This window comes from Mustela putorius, unplaced genomic scaffold (genome assembly GCF_011764305.1).
Source record: "Mustela putorius furo isolate JIRA1106 unplaced genomic scaffold, ASM1176430v1.1 tig00000174_pilon_pilon_pilon, whole genome shotgun sequence".
In the NCBI taxonomy this organism is placed as follows: Eukaryota; Metazoa; Chordata; class Mammalia; order Carnivora; family Mustelidae; genus Mustela; species Mustela putorius.
In genome coordinates this window covers 7,455,935-7,473,339 of record NW_025421304.1, presented here as the reverse complement: position 1 = coordinate 7,473,339, position 17,405 = coordinate 7,455,935, and positions in this window count along the sequence as shown.

Sequence of the window (17,405 nt, the reverse complement as noted above, 5' to 3'; positions counted from 1 at the left end):
TTCATCTGTAAAGCAAGGATAGCAAAGTGCATCTGCTCCACTTACTTCGAACCAACACAATGACCTAGGCTCTGAGCAGATAGAGGTGCTGGGAGATGATTTCAGAGCCTTGGCCTTGGGCCACTACTAGAAAAATTAGTCTCTCACTGTATAGAACTCTTATTGATGAGGTTTGGTGGCCTGTTTTGGATCTGTCCCAGAGGCCTGAAATTAATTAACTTCATCGAGTTTCTATTGCTTCTGAAATACCTTTAATCTATAGCACTATTTATGACAGAGGACGAAAGTTCAAATGCCTACAGGGCTAGGTGGTACCCCAGAAGAGTGAGGATACCAGGAATAAACAATAAGGAGGGATGAAGACTGTGAAAAATTGCAGGGTGCCTGTCCATGCCCCATCAGAGGGAGAAGTGGCCACTGGGTACCAGTAGCAGGTGCCGTGTGGGACCAAGTCTTAATATTGACAGAAATTCTTATTTTTTTGTAAATACCAGGAATGTTGGTTTTTATGTATGATTTTTTAAAATCTCTTATATTTCTTAGGTTGAAAACCAGTTTCTAAAACTTGTGGAACACTTTGTGAAAATCTTCAAACTGGGTTTCATCCACAGCGCACCAATCTCTGTCTGTAATACTGTCTTCTCCTTGCTTTTATTTTTTTAAAAGTGTATATATAGGTCATACTGATTTAAGCCCAAAATAGAAACAAATAACCCAACAAGTGCCCCCGATGTGAGCAGGGGAGGATGCTTTTCCAGTCACCCCACACCTGCATTGTTGCTAACCTACATGGGAAAGGCAGTGGCATTCACCAATTTCCAGTCCAGTAACTATGGACGTGAGGCTCCTCCCACCTCCCCCCCTCAGGCAGCTCTCCTAGATGATCCAGCCCTTCCAACAAAGGTCTTTAGAAAGGAAAAGGAATACTGCAATATAATTTACATGCTGTCCCGAGATAAAATTGGATGTTTCTGTCATTTCTTGTTTTCCTGAGTCTTACAAGTTCTGCAAATTAAATGTAGCATACACCGTTGCTGCTGCTTGCCTTGTTCTGTGGCAAGAAAGCCAGAACTGATGGGTCTCAATATGTCCCTGGGAACAAAAATTATTCCTCTCTAGGCCACATGCATTACTCGCCTCCAAGCCCCCCATGCACACACACACATTAGAATACCTAGCCATTGGGGTGCCTGGGTGGCTCAGTAGGTTAAGCCACTGCCTTTGGCTCAGGTCATGATCTCGGGTCCTGGGATCGAGTCCCACGTCAGGATCTCTGCTCAGCAGGGAGCCTGCTTCCCTCTATCTCTCTCTCTGCCTGCCTCTCCGTCTACTTGTGATCTCTGTCAAATAAATAAATAAAATCTTTAAAAAAAAAAATAATACCTAGCCATCACTTTGGCTGCCACCACCAAATACCTCTTCATGTTTATATTGTATACTTAAAATTTTTGCCAAGAAGATAGTTCTTAAGTGTTCTTATCACATAATAGTAACTAAGAAGGTAGGAGGAAAGTTTTGGAGGTGATGGATATGTCTATGGCATACAGTGTGGTGATGGTTTCACAGATCCAAACCCATTATTTGTATATATTAAATACGCATAGTTTTTTTGTCAGTCATACCTCCAATTACCTTAAAAAAAAAAAAAACAACTCTTCATGTGAATGAGGCCCTTTAGTTTCAAGATTATTGAAATTAACGCTTTACAGGATCTGTATGGACCCGTGGTGGCTAGAACCAGCTCTGGAGGGGAGGAACATCCCTTTAGAATTTATCTGGGTCTGTTCAGATCCAAGCATATGTTTGTCACCATGATAACAAGAGGGTTACATGCTACATTTCTAGATCTTTATTCTCTTTTACAAGTGTTAGTGAGAACAAGAGGTCATCTTGTGGGACAAAAGGAAAAACAGACCCTTGACACAAAGGCAAACACCTGGGGCACCTGGGTGGCTCAGTGGGTTAAGCCTCTGCCTTCAGCTCAGGTCATGATCTCAGGGTCCTGGGATGGAGCCCCACATCGGGCTCTCTGCTCAGCGGGGAGCTTGCTTCCTCCTCTCTCTGTCTGCCTCTCTGCCTACTTGTGATCTGTCTATCAAATAAAAAAATAAAATCATTTAAAAAAAAAAAAGGCAAACACCTGGGCACAGAGCTACTGAAGCTGATGGCTCTGAGGGCGGGTTCCTGCAGACAGTATCACACCTGTGCCTCTGCAGTGCCTGTGTCCTTGGCACCTGGCACAGCCCCTGAGCCCTCGTAGGCAGAGACCTACCTGACATGGGAGAAATGACTGGTTCATGGAGTTATTGCTGACAGCGCCATGTTCAGCTTACCTGTCTCTCTACAGATAATGATTTTAAGGTTGTGTTTGAACAAAAGAAGGAATTAACTAAATAAACTTCTATGAAATTAAAGTTCAGGAGATAAGACTTTTCAGCTGTCAGGGCAAAATCAGGACATTTGCTGAGACACTGTGTGGTGAGGGTGTGGGACCCGGGCGTCCTCACTCACTGTCAGTGGGGGGTGTCTTCTGCAGAGCGCCACAGTCCCAGGGCACTGCACTGATCCACCCGGTGTGACTGGCTTTGACCGATGAAATATAAAGGTGTCATTTCTGGACGGAAACTTTGAAACCATTGTGATTCAGCACATTTCCTTTTAGGGTCCCTCTGCTGTGGTGACCACAGTTGTTCCTGACTGTGGCTGTGCTGTCCCCCTGGACCTCAGCAAGAGGAATAGAATCCCCAGAGTCCATGAGGACCATGAAGCAGTAATGAGAAATGAACCTTTGTGATTTTAAACCACGGAGATTTCAGGGTTTTTTTTTTTTTAATTAATTAATTTTTTTTTTAATTTCTTTTCAGTGTAACAGTATTCATTGTTTTTGCACCACACCCAGTGCTCCATGCAATCCGTGCCCTCTCTAATACCCACCATCTGGTACCCCAACCTCCCACCCCCCACCACTTAAAACCCCTCAGATTGGTTTTTAGAGTCCATAGTCTCTCATGGTTCACCTCATCTTCCAATTTCCCTCAACTCCCTTCTCCTCTCCATCTCCCCTTGTCCTCCATACTATTTTCTGTGCTCCACAAATAAGTGAAACCATATGATAGTTGACTCTCTCTGCTTGACTTATTTCACTCAGCATAATCTCTTCCAGTCCCGTCCATGTTGCTACAAAAGTTGGGTATTCGTCCTTTCTGATGGAGGCATAATACTCCATAGTGTATATGGACCACATCTTACACAGCATAATCTAGCTTATCTGGACTCACAAGAAGATCTACCTGACACTATATATCAGAATTCAAAATATAAATGACTTCGAATCTTCCATTTTACTTGTATGACTTTTATTCGATTTCTTTCATACAACTCCAGTTTTACACGTGTGTGAAGTGATATATGTGCAACGATATTTATGGCTGTTTATACAGCTTTATTCGTGTTTATATAGCAACATTGGAAGCAACGTAAGAATGTGTCAATAGCATTCTTAATATTCTTTAATGTTTAATAAATCATGGAATATCCATATTGAAGAAGAGTTGACAGCCACAGAAGGAAATAAGCCAGATTTTTATAAACTGATAAGAAACACTTCCCAAGATGTATTGCAAAGTAGAAAAGGGGAAGACGCAGAACAGTGTGTGTAGTCTGTTGCTGTTGGTGGAAAGAATGCTCAAATGTCACAAATAACAGAGGATTTCGCTTATATGTGAAATCTTAAAAACAAAACAAAACAGAAAGCAAAGAACAAACAAACAAAAAGACTGAGCAGGGGCGCCTGGGTGGCTCAGTGGGTTGAGCCGCTGCCTTCGGCTCAGGTCATGATCTCAGGGTCCTAGGATCGAGTCCCGCATCGGGCTCTCTGCTCAGCAGGGAGCCTGCTTCCTTCTCTCTCTCTCTGCCTGCCTCTCAGTGTACTTGTAATTTCTCTCTGTCAAATAAATAAATAAAATCTTTAAAAAAAAATAAAAAAAAAAAGACTGAGCAAACTCATAAATATAAGAACCAACTGAAGGAGGCCTGAGGAGAGGGGGGTTAGCAGGGGGCTGGGAAAATGGGTGAAGGAGAGTGGGAGGTACAGGCTTCCAGCTATGGGCTGAGTAAGTCAATAGGGATAAAAGGTGCAAAATAGGAAATGAAGTCAAATGTATTGTGATGGTGTTGTGTGGTGACAGATGGTAGCTACACTTGTAGTGAGCACACTATAAGGTATAATAAACTGTTGAATCACTAGGTTGCACACCTGATACTAATGTAACACTGTGTGTCAACTATACTTCAAGAGAAGTACAGTTCCCAAGCATATGTATGCCTATATGTGTGTTTATGCCTAGAATACTTCCGGAAGCGGACACAGGAGAAAAGCTCAGTAGTGGGGTCTCTCCGAGGAGGGGTAACAATGAGGCAGTGGGTATGGGAAGAATTCAGCCTACAGCACACCATGCGCTCGTGAGTGAATTTCCTGTTAGACACAGGACGTACTTACTCTTTAAATATGTAGAACCCTGGGCACATTCTCTAAAAACTGACAGAAGTGATTGTAGAGCCTGTAGAGGCAAAGGCTTCGGAGGGTGCTAGAGATTGGAATAGAAGCAGGAGTTCTTTATGTGTACCTTTGAAATAGTTTTACATTTTTAACCATTAGAATATATTACCTTTTTAAAATTTAACTAAAAAAAAATTTTTTTTTAAAGAAACCCATCCTTCTGTGTGGAAGCGGATTCATGTAGAAATCCTTGAGGACCCACTGCCATAGTCAGTCCTTCAGGAAATTCCCTGAGTCATTTCCCCATCTTTCAGTCAATGTTGAAGTGTGCCTCTTCCATGAAGCCCGCCTCATTTTCTCTAAAACATGAAGGATAAAGGGCTTCAGTGCGTGAGGCCTCCTGGCTGCTAGGCCCTGTGCTGTGGCACTTTTCCACTAATCTCTAATCCTCATACCCACCCTGGTTGTGTGTGAAGAGGGATGGGGGATACTGGTGTAAGAGGCATTTTAACAGAGAAAGGGGGAAAGCAGCGGGTAGACAGAGTTCGAAGGAAAAGATCTTTGCTCCCCAGGGAGTGGTGCCTGCAGAAAGGGCCTGGGGCATATCCAGCACATCAAGGAGTCCTCCATAGCGCCAGAGGCAGTGCTGGCCGAGGGGCCAGGAGAGGGCTATGTGGGGAGGTGGAACAAGAGCCTTTAAAGTAGAAGAGATTGGAAATACCCACAGTTCCAGAAGAGCAGGAGAGAGGGAGTTTTTTTAAGAGCTGGGTGAAAATGTAACTGGAGACTTTGAAATTTTTTGGAAAGATGGGAACGAAGTTTTCAGGTCCTCTTTGGGCTGTGCTTCTTCAAAATGAGATCTTCTCCCAGCCCTGAGCTGTCTGGATCCTTGCCTTATACTAGAACTTTGAGCCCATTTTATAGATGAGGAATTGGAGGCTCAGATGGTTCAGAAACTTGCCCAAGGTCCTAAGCTTCTTTATAAAAGAAGCATAACTGTGTCCTAGCTCTGTGAGACTCCAAGCACATAACTTGTACTCTCCATGCTAGGTGTATCTCAGTCTTTGGGTGAAATCCCTCAACCAAACTTTATAGCCAAGCAGCACAGAATGGAGCTCCCTTTTTCTTGTGGATGTATCCAACTTCTATTTTACTATGCTTAATGACTGAGTGGAGAGATGGCTGAAAGGAAGGAAGGAGGGGTGGTTGGATAAGTGGATTCATGAGTAGATGAAGTGACTTAAGTCCTGTGATTTGAAAACAGTCTATGAGCTAAAAGGGCTTCAGGCTATATTCTTTACCAGATGTATAGACAACATTTTTTATTGAGTACTGACCATAAACAGGGAGTACAGAGAAACAGACAAAATGCAATCCATCTCAGAGAGCCAAGTTTAGCAGTGCAGGAAAAGCAAGAATTTGAGTAACCATAATAAGCTGTAAAGTGAGAGATTCTTTAGTAAATTTCCAGACCCTAACATGTGGAGATTCAAAGAAATTAGGGGCAGGAAAGGATAGGTTCTGAGTGGATGCAGGGATTTTTCACTTGAATCTCAAAGAATGGGCAGGATTGTGATCAAAGGGAAAGTCAGATGGTTGGGAGGAAGGGGTGAAAATTTCAGACAGGGAGAACAGCATGAGCAAGCACATGGAGGTAGGGATATTTAGGATACGTTTGGGCTGGCTGAAGTGACATCATGTTTGTGGGTAGAGATATTAGAAGGTAGGACTGGAAGGATAATTAGGGGTGTGGAATCTGAGACTCTGGATTTAAGATCCTGTTTAATGGGAAGGCATCAAAGATTTTGAAGGAGAGTAACTGACCTGGAACGCACATGCAGAAGAGTCTGAAAGTGAGGCAGCATGAGCAGTTCCAGCTGGGCCCTGGAATCAGACACTTAGGCTGGAGTGGCTCCTGCCCATCCCAGATGTGTGACCATTAGCTAGTCATTTGATCTTTCTGAGCCTCCATCTCCCTAACTCTAAGGTGGGAATCGTAATAATGCCTATCTCATAGAGTCATGAGGATTAAATGAAATGGAGTGTATAGTGTTTAGCTCAGTCCCAGGCATATAGTAAATATTAAATAAATATCAGCATTCTGTTATCATCCCACCACCAGCACCAGCACAACCTCCACTACCAACACTAGGACCAGCACTACCTCCACCATCACCACCAGAACCACCTCCACCATCAGCACTAGCACCATATCTACCACCAATACAAGCACTAACTCCACCGGCAACACCAGGACAAGCACCATCTCTACCATCAACACCAGCACCATCTCCACCACCAACACCAGCATCACCAGCACCACCACCACTGCCAACATCAAGACTCACACCACCAGCAACAGCACCGCCTCCACCACCAACACCAGCATCACCAGCACCAACACCAGCACCATCTCCACCACCAACACCAGCACCACCAGTACCAACACCAGAACAACCTCTACCAACAACACCAGGACCAGCACCACCTCCACTACCAGCAACAGCAGCAGCAGCAGCAGCACCACCACCACCACCACAAACCATGAGCACCAGCACCACCTGTACCACCAACACCAAGACCAGCATCACCACCACAAGCAAAAGTACTACCTCCAGTACCAACAGCAGCAGCACCAGCAACAGCAGAAGCAACACCAGCACCTCCACTATCAGCATACCAGCACCTCCACTATCAGCATACCACCACCTCCACCATAGGTACCAGGACCACCAGCAGTAACACCAGTACCACCTCCACCACTAGCACCAGCACTAGTACCAGTACCAACACTGGTACCACCAGAAAAAACCAGCATCACCAGAGGCAACAGCAGCAACATCACTGCTACCACTGTTTTCTGAAAATCACCATCAACATCACACTATTCCCATTGTCATTGTCATCATCATCATCAATATTGTCACCTCACTCTAAGCATAAAGGTTTACATGGCTCACTCACCAACTCGGAAACACAGCCACTTATTCCAAACACATTTGTCAAGCACTATGGTGCTGGATGTCTTCTATTTGCCCTTCAGACTCACTCCCCACACTTTCCTTCTTGTTCTGGCAAAGCCATCCTGCAGGGGCAACATTAATAAACTGCCTTGCCCCTGTCCTCTGGCTGGGTTCCATTGAATGGGCAGTCCCTGCGGGAGAGTGGAGACAGGAGGGAAAGATCAGGTATTGTTATTTAGCTTTCCCCCTGCATGTCACCGTAGCCTGGCTGCATCCTTGGATGTGTCCCAGCAACTTCCAGGCGCTCTCTACACACTATCCTCCCTAGTGTGTAGATATGGTGGCCTTCCCAGATACAGGCTCCTACACTGTCCCTTGTGGTATCTCTATACCCTGCTGACACTTTGTGAACAGTCCCTATCACAGTATCTTCCAATTGTTCTGATTTGAATGTTCTATCTGTATTCTGCTGAGCTCTGGTTGATAGAACCCTTATGTTCCCATCCCAGGGGTGTACCTAAGGTTACAAAGGTAAGAAAGAAATAAACGGCCACCTCACCCCCTTAAAGCTGTCCTTATCTCATGGGGGAACAGAAATGCAACAAAAACTAAAACACAAGTTCCCAAATGCCACAATAGAAGTAGGTGCTCTGAGTTGCAACAACATGGAAGGAACAGCAGGGCTGAGTTTGACTGAGAGTCATGGCAGAAAGTGACACTCTGAGTCTTGGGGAGTGAATACAAATCCCCCGCAAGGACAAAGTGGGAGAAAAATGTCCCCCAGAAAACATTTTTTTAAATTTTTTATAATCATATATTTTTATCCCCAGGGGTACAAGTCTGTGAATCGCCAGGTTTACACACTTCACAGCGCTCACAAAAGCACATACCCTCCCCAATGTCCATAACCTCACCCCCTTCTCCCAAGCCCCTCCCCCCAGCAACCCTCAGTTTAGAAAACATCATTTTTAAATGCATGAAAATACCAAAGTTTACAAAAGAAAGGTAAGTTGCTCAGAGCCTGGACCCATGTTGGATATGAGATTTGCAGGAAACAAGACTAAAGCAACTTAGGAATTTACCAGTGTCGAGTTGCTCACATTTTTTTATTCTGTTAATCAAAGACATTTTTTTAAAGTTGCCATTTACTCTCACTCACCACCATAATATAATCTTGGAATAAAGGAAAGTCTTCTGCATCAAATAAATTTAGCTTTATGTATGTAAGCACTGCCTGTCCTCATTTTTCTCATTTTGCAGTGGTCGCAGATCAGTGGATCCTTGGGCTGACATTGGAAACCACTGCTCTCATCTCCTCTTCTTATTCTACCCACAAAGAGGCCATGTCTTAAAAATATAAATACAATGTTAAAACATGATCAATTCTCTTAGTTGTTTATTGTCAGTCATGTGACTGTTCCCCACAACCAGACCCTTGACCGACTCCAAGTCCTGTCAGGCACTGGGGCTCAACCAAACACTTGATCCTAATACTATGGGGGAAAAGCACCAAAGTTCCGGATTATTTTCTCTGTAAGTCATTTGATAATATTTTCTGCTTCTAATGACTGTTATGACAAGCAGCAAATTGCTAATCGCAGCCATCTAAGAATAGATACATTTGCAGGATTAATGACCAAAAAAGAGTATAGATTTAAGTAATAACACCAGTTGGCAGCCATTCATGCATTTATATTTGGTTGTATTTGTCTCTAGGGAGGGAAGAAGAGCAAAGGACAGCTGAGGTGGAGAAGGTCTGAGTAAATCGGTTTCTCTTCCTCATTTTTTATGTTAGATGTGATATGAGTCCTTTCATCTACCTAGATAACACAAGGGTGTACAGAGACCAAGCCTGAATCAAGTAACCACCATCGAGTTATATCTTACATGGCAGGCAGGTGCTAAATTCATCACAGAAGGTGAAAATTGCTGTAAAAATGACTTCTGAAAACTTACAGTAGATGTTGGAATAAATTCTGTAAAACACCACAATTGTTAGTTTGTGTTCAGAAGTCACTTTGTATAAAAAATACAAAGATTCAAATGCAATGGTCACTCAGCTCAGTGAAGAGCACATGCTGAGAGAGGCACAAGCAGAACTCTACTGATGGAAGGAGTGGAGAGTTGGATATTATCCATGCTTACACTGATGCCTGTCCACGCCAAGTGGGGTTGCAGGCAGAATTGCTCACTCTGTTTATGCTGCTGTCCTTCTCCACCTCTCTCTCTTCCCCAAATGAGTTATGTGCCCATCTGCAGCAACACTATTTGTTTACCCAATGCCAAAGAAGAGTGGATTGTTTTTTTCTTCTTCTCCAGAGAGAACTGCTTTGATGGGGGAGGCAACGCAACGTGATTTGGGGCCAGAAAGACCCTTAATCTTCTTGCCTTCCCAGGGATGAGGCCTCAACCAAAAATGGCCTCAGGTCAGGAAAAGTCCAGCTGTTAGGCCTGCAGGACAATAGACTGCCTCACCACCCACCCATGCCAACATAGTTGTAGAACCTGGGAGAAAAAAATCTAACCCATGTTGTTCTTGAAAACTGAAACCTGTGATGTGGCTGCCTATTTGAAAGTCATCACAAAGTTTCTTTTTTTCTTGAAATAAATTTATCTTTGAAGATTTGCCTGGTAGGGCAGGAGGACACTTCTTTAAGAGCCAGAAGACTCAGGTTCAAGCCCAGATCTGCTCAATGTCAATACTATAATCTTGGATAGCCTGCCTTGCTTGGAGCCACAGTATTTTGTTGACTTATTGCCTTAGGCAGGGAGCTTTCTCTTATATTACCAAACTCCAACCACTGTGAACTTTTATGGAAGGTTCTCAGTAATTAGTAGAAGCTTAATTCCAGGCCCTTTTACCTAGAGTATGGTGTGAGCTTCAAGAATGCTTACAATAAAAGCACATAGAGATAGGAGGATAAACATCATGACCACATGGGGTCATTGCTGAGACTTTGAAACCCCAAAGGTCCCTCAAAGGGACCAGACATTAAATCATTATAGAGTTTTCCAAAAGTGAGGTTTGTAAGTAGTGGTTTTACCTATCTACCTTACAAATAAGACCATGTGGAAAATTACACACTTATTCTCCCCTTCTATAGCCACTGCATGGACAAAGCCTATGACTTGGAGAACAACCCTTGAATCACTGTCCCTCCTCCAAGAAGCCTTTCTTCCTTCATTCAGCCTGGTCTCTGTTTTTTTGTAAAATTTTTAGACTATTTATATCCAAGTTTGCATGAACCAACTCTCATGGCTGAGTCTCACTTCTCAGTGTGGACTTGTTTCACAGTGCCCACAAAGTCCCAGGCCCTGATTTAAGGGCTAAAAAGACAAAAACAAAAAGGTGCATCCTCCTCATCCCAGAATTACTGGCTTATTCACTGTGCCTTTGATATCCCAGGCAGGCCTCTGCCTTGAGGTCTTGACAAATCTTTCCAAAACACTCTCCTAGAGATATCTGCCTGGATCCTACCCCACCACTTTCATGTCCTCTTTGTCTAGTAAGATCAGCAAGCCTTATGAAATTTTAACTTGCCCTAGTCAAATATCTTGCTCTCCAGCTCAGTGCTGACCTTGAAAAATCACAGCACACACTCCCAGTACAGCCTGGCAGTCATGGAAGAAAACAAAACAGAACTAAAGCTCTCTCATAAACTTCCAAAAAGCCGTCATGGTTTGGTCATTCTGATGGTTCCCTAAAAGATTTCACTTGAAAGGCTGACTGTATTTGACCTTACTTGAAACTTTTCTAGTGTAAAAATCCTTCTTCCTAAGGGATATTTGTGGAAAACAAAATAGAGGCAAGTGTTTTAACTTTTCAGATGTCTGAGATGATGGATTAAATTTAGAGTAAACAATAGACTAACCAAAAAACTTTAAAAGACAAGCTCACAGGAACTTTGAAAAGTTCTGACATATTCCTAGAAACTAGAGAGCCACATACATATCCAGGGCTGTACATATGTTCAGAAAGAAATTGAAGGGGTCCTAAGCTCTCACTTCTGGTTGGCCTTGAGGCTCTGCACAAGCAGAAAGTGGAGGTTAAGGCAGAGTTGTCAATTGCGTGGCTTAGTATTCAAAGCATGCCTCAATATACATGCTCCTCAATGCAGACTGGGAGGTTTATTGGTTCCAGATGTTTAAGGAAATCTCTGTTTAATAACTGGCTGACCACTAAGCTGAGTAGAAATTTCAGTGGCCACAAATAACTAAGAATACATATTTTACAAAATTAGTTATGAACAAACAACAACTTCAACATTTAATAAGAACAAACCATGGGGAAAGAAGGAATCTGATTGACAGAGTAGTCTTATTAAATTATTTGCAATGCTGAGTTTTTAATAAGAACAACCAAAAAGTAAAAGATATGCAAAGAAAAAAGAAACCTGGCCCATACTCAAGAAAAATGTAATAGAAACTGTCCCTGATGAATCCCAGAATTGCTGTCAAACTCAATGTCAATTGAACTTAAATCAGCTATATAAAATATTTTCAGGAGGGAAAAGAAATCATCTCTAAATAATCAAATGAAAACATGAGAATGATGGCTCACCAAATATTGAAAATCAATAAAGAGGTAGAATCATAAAATAATGAACGAACTATAAATTTTAAGAATACAATAACTAAAATGAAAAAACAGCAAATTTGAGCAGACAGAAGAAAGAATTAGCTAACTTGATCAGTGAAGAATATCCAGTCTGAGGAATGGAGGGAAAAAAAAAAATTATGGTATCAGAGATTTGTGGAGCACTATCAAGAGTGCCAACATATGCATAATGGGAGTCCTAGAAGGAGAAGAGAAAAAATGGGACAAAATAAATATTTGAAGACATTATGACCAAAAACTTCCCAAATTTAATGAAAAACATTAATCCAAAGAGGTCGACAAATCCAAGTAGGTTAAACTTAAATAGATCCACACAGTGAAATGAAACTGTCAAAAGACAAAGACAAAGAGAGAATCTTGACAGTGGCAAAAGACGACTCATGACATACAAACGTTTCTCAATAAGATTAACTTCTGATTTCTCATACAAAACCATGAAGGTCAGAAGGCAGAGGGATGATATACTCAGAGTGTTTCTAAAAGAAAGGCTGCCAACCAAGAATTCTATATTCGGAAATTATATCCTTTAAAATGAAGAGGAAACTAAGACATACCCCCTAACAACTATGTACCAACAAATTAGAGAAACTTGATGAAATGGAAAAATCTCTAGTCAGGTGCAAGCTACTAAAACTGACTCAAAAAGAAATAAGAAACCTAAGTAGACCTCTAAAAAGCAATGAGACTAAATTAACATGAATTTAACTAACACCACACCTTTAAAAACTCTTCCAAAAACAGAAGAGGAAGAAACATTTTCTATTTTATTCTCTGAGGTCAGTATTACTGTGATTCCAAAACCAGACCAAAAAAAAAAAAAAAAAAAAGAGAGAGAGAGAGAGACAGAGAAAAGAAAAAAGAAACTACAGAAAAGATATTCCTTATGAATAGAGATACAGAATCCTCAACAGATTCAATCCTCAGATTGAATCCTGAATCCTCAAATACCAGTGGAAAAGATCCAATAGCACAAAGGTTGTGGGCTAAATTGTGACATAGGAATTCCTACCACTCATTTTCCTCTGTCAGAAACATCAATTTGAAACACTATACATGCATAAAAATACCTTCATAACAGCCAAAGATTTAAGTGAGGGATTTCAGGATTGGAGTAAAGCACAGAAATAAGAAAAGGCACATTAAGGAGGGTAAGAAGAAAGCCTTGAAGACAGATATTACACCCAATGGCAACAGACTTTTCTTAAGTGCACAAAGAATATTCTTCAGGATAGATCATATGTTAAGTCAGAAAACAAGCCTTGAAAAATGTAAGAAGATTTAAATCATACCAAGTGCCTTTTCAACTAAAATGGTAAGAAACTAGAAATCAATAACAGGAAAAAAACCTAAAAATTCATAAATGTGTAGAAATTAAATAGCACACTTCTGAACAACTAATGGGTTAAAGAGGAAATCAAAAGGAAAATAAAAAAGTATCTTGAAATGACGAAAATGGAAAGACAAAATACCAAAACTTATGGGATGCAGTAAAAGCAATTCTAGGAGGCAGGTTTGTAGCAATAAATGCCATAAAAAATTAAGAAAGAAGAAAGATGACAAGTAAACTACCTAACTTTATTTCTCAAGAAACTAGAAAAAAGGAGCAAATTAAGCCCAAAGTTTGCAGAAGGAGAAAAATAGCAAATATCATAACAGAAATAAATGAGATGAAGACTAGAAAATATTAATAAAATAAGAGCTCTCGCTTTGAAAAGATAGACAGCCTGAAACTTTAAACTATATTAAGGGGAAAAAAACAGATAAGATTCAAATAAATAAAATCATAAATGAAAAAAGAGACATAACAACTGACACAACAGAAATACAAAGAATCATCAGAGACTACTATGCAACAAATTGGATAACCTAGAAGAAATAGATAAATTCTTAGACAGTCTCTTCAACAAAAGATGCTGGGAAAATTGGACATGAAGAAGTGTGAAACTTGACCATATTTTACACCATACACAAAGATAAACTCAAAATGGATGAAAGACCCAAATGTGAGAAAGAAATCCATCAAAATCCTAGAGGAGAATACAGGTAGCAACAACCCCTTTGACCTCAGCTGCAGCAACTTCTTCCTAGACATGTCTCCAAAGGCAAGGGAAACAAAAGCAACAATGAACTATGGGGATTTTATCAAGATAAAAAGCTTTTACACAGCAGAGGAAACAGTTGACAAAATCAAAAGATAACCTATGGAATGGTAGAAGATATTTGCAAATGTATTATGAGGGCTAGTGTCCAAAATCTATATTGAAATTGTCATGGACCCAATGTCACCAAAAGGGAAGAATGTGGAGGGATGGGGTAAGCAGGTGATAGATATTAAGGAGGGCACATGTGGTGATGAGCATTGGGTGTTATATTCTCTGTCTGTCAAATAAATAAATAAAATCTTTTTAAAAAATGTTTAAGTTTTTTAAGCAACTAATAAATCTTTGAACACTACATCAAAAACCAATGATGTAATACATGCTGGCTAAATGAACATAATAATAAAAAAACAGAAAAGAAATTATCATTAACACCACCCCCAAAAATAATCCAGTTGAGAAATAGGCAGAAGACATGCCTAGACACTTCTCCAAAGAAGACATACAAATGGCCAACAGACCCATGAAAAAATGCTCAACATTACTCGGCATCAGGGAAATACAAACCAAAACCACAATGAGATACCACCTCACGGGGGTAAGAATGGTTAAAATGAACAACCCAGGAAACAACAGGTGGTGGTAAGGATGCAGAGAAAGGGGAACCCTCTTAAACTGTTGGTGGGAATGCAAACTGGTATCGACACTCTAGTGAACAGCATGGAAATCCTCAAAAAGTTAAAAATAGAGCTATCCGGGCGCCTGGGTGGCTCAGTGGGTTACGCAGCTGCCTTCGGCTCAGGTCATGATCTCAGGGTCCTGGGATCGAGTCCCGCATCGGGCTCTCTGCTCAGCAGGGAGCCTGCTTCCTCCTCTCTCTCTGCCTGCCTCTCTGCCTACTTGTGATCTCTGTCTGTCAAATCAATAAATAAAATCTTTAAAAAAAAAAATAGAGCTACCCTATGACCCAGCAATTGCACTCCTGGGTATTTATCCAAAGGACACAAGCATAGTGATTTTAAGGAACACATACATCTTAATGTTTATAGCAGCAATGTCCACAACAGTCAAAATATGGAAAAAGCACAGATGTCCATCAATAGATGAATGGATAAAGAAGATGTAAATACACACACACACACACACACACACACCCCACACTGTGAATTACTCAGCCATCCAAAAGAATGAAATTTTACCATTTGCAACAATGTGGATGAACTAGAGGGTATTAAGCTAAGTGAAATAAGTCAGTGAAAGAGACAAATATATGATTTCACTCCTATGCAGAATTTAAGAAACAAAATGGATGAACATAGAAGAAGGGAGGGAAAAATAAGGTAAGACAAAATCGGAGAGGGGGACAAACCGTAAGAGACTCTTAACTATAAGGAAAAAACTAAAGATTGCTGGAGGGGAGGTAAGTGAGAGGATGGGGTAACTGGGTGATAGGCATTAAGGGGGCCACTTGATGTAGTAAGCACTGGTGTTATATGCAACTGATGAAACACTAAATTCTACCTCTTAAACTAATAATACACTATATGTTAAGTAATTGATTTAAATTTAAAAATAAAGGGGCACCTGGGTGGCTCAGTGGGTTAAGCCTCTGCCTTCAGCTCAGGTCATGATCCCAGGGTCCTGGGATAAAGTCCTGCATTGGGGTCTCTGCTTGGCAGGGAGCCTGCTTCCTCCTCTCTCTTTCTCTGCCTGCCTCTCTGCCTACTTGTGATCTCTCTCTGTCAAATAAATAAATAAAATCTTTTAAAAATTTAAAAATAAAAAAATAAATTCTTAGAAAAATACAACTTACCAAAACTGAATCATAAAGAAACAGAATATCAAATCAGACTGATAATAAGTTAAGTTAGTAATCAAAAGCTTCCCAATACAGAAGAGCTCAGGACCAGATGGTTTCACTGGTGAGTTCTACCAAACATTTAAAGAAGAATTAACACCAATCCTTCTCAAATTCTTCCAAAAATTGAGGAAGCGGGAACACTTCCAATTCATTTTAAGAGGCCAGCATTACCCTGATGCCAAAATGAGATAAGAACACTGAAAGAACAAAATTTACAGGCCAATATCCTTGATGAAAAATTGCATTTTAGATGCAAAAATTCTCAACAGAATATTAGCATATTAAATTGAACAGCACATTAAAAGGCTCCTACACCATGATCAAGTGGGATTTATCCCTGGGTTATAAGGATGGTTCAATGTATGCCAATCAGTACATGTAATGAATCACATTAATGAGAATAAAATGAAGAATGAAGAATTAAATTCTTTTTTTAAAATTTTTAAATTTATTTTCAGCATAACTGTATTCTTTGTTTTTGTACCACACCCAGTGCTCCATGCAATCCATGCCCTCTATAATACCCACCACCTGGTACCCCGACCTCCCCCCACCACTTCAAACCCCTCAGATTGTTTTTCAGAGTCCATAGTCTTAAATTCATGTGATCATCTCAATGGATATTTTTTAAACATTTGACAAAATTAAACATTCTATCATGATAAAAATTCTTTTTTTAAAAAAAGATTTTATTTATATTTGTCAGAGAGACAGAGAGAAAGCACAAGCAGGGAGAACAGTAGGCAAAGGGTTGCCTACTCAGGCTCCCCGCTACAGCAAGGAGCCCAATGTGGGCCTTGATTCTTGATTTCAATGGTGAAAAGATGAGAACTTCCTACTAAGATTGGGAACAAGACAGGGTGTCCATTCTCACCACTCTTATTCAACATAGAATTGGTGTCCATTCTCACCACTCTTATTCAACATAGAATTAGTTATTATTCATAACCATCAAAAGTGGAACTGTCCAAATGTGCAAGAGAAATTACGGGGAAGAAAAAAAAATATATATATACACACACACACAAGATCTTATATACAGAAAACCCTAAAGATTCTATTAAAAAAAAAAAAAAGACTGTTGAGCTAATCAACAAAGTCAGTAAAGTTGCAGGATACAAAATCAACATGCAAAATTCAGTTACATTTCTATATACTAATAATCATCTGAAAAAGAAAAAAAGCAATCCCATTTACAATAACATCAAAATAATAAATTACTTAACCAACGAGGTGAAAAAGATGTACACTAAAAATTACAAGACACTGATAAAAGAAATTGAAAACGACACAAATAAATGGAAAGATATCCTGTTCATTAATTGGAAGAATTTATATTGTTAACATGTCCATGCTACCCAAAGCC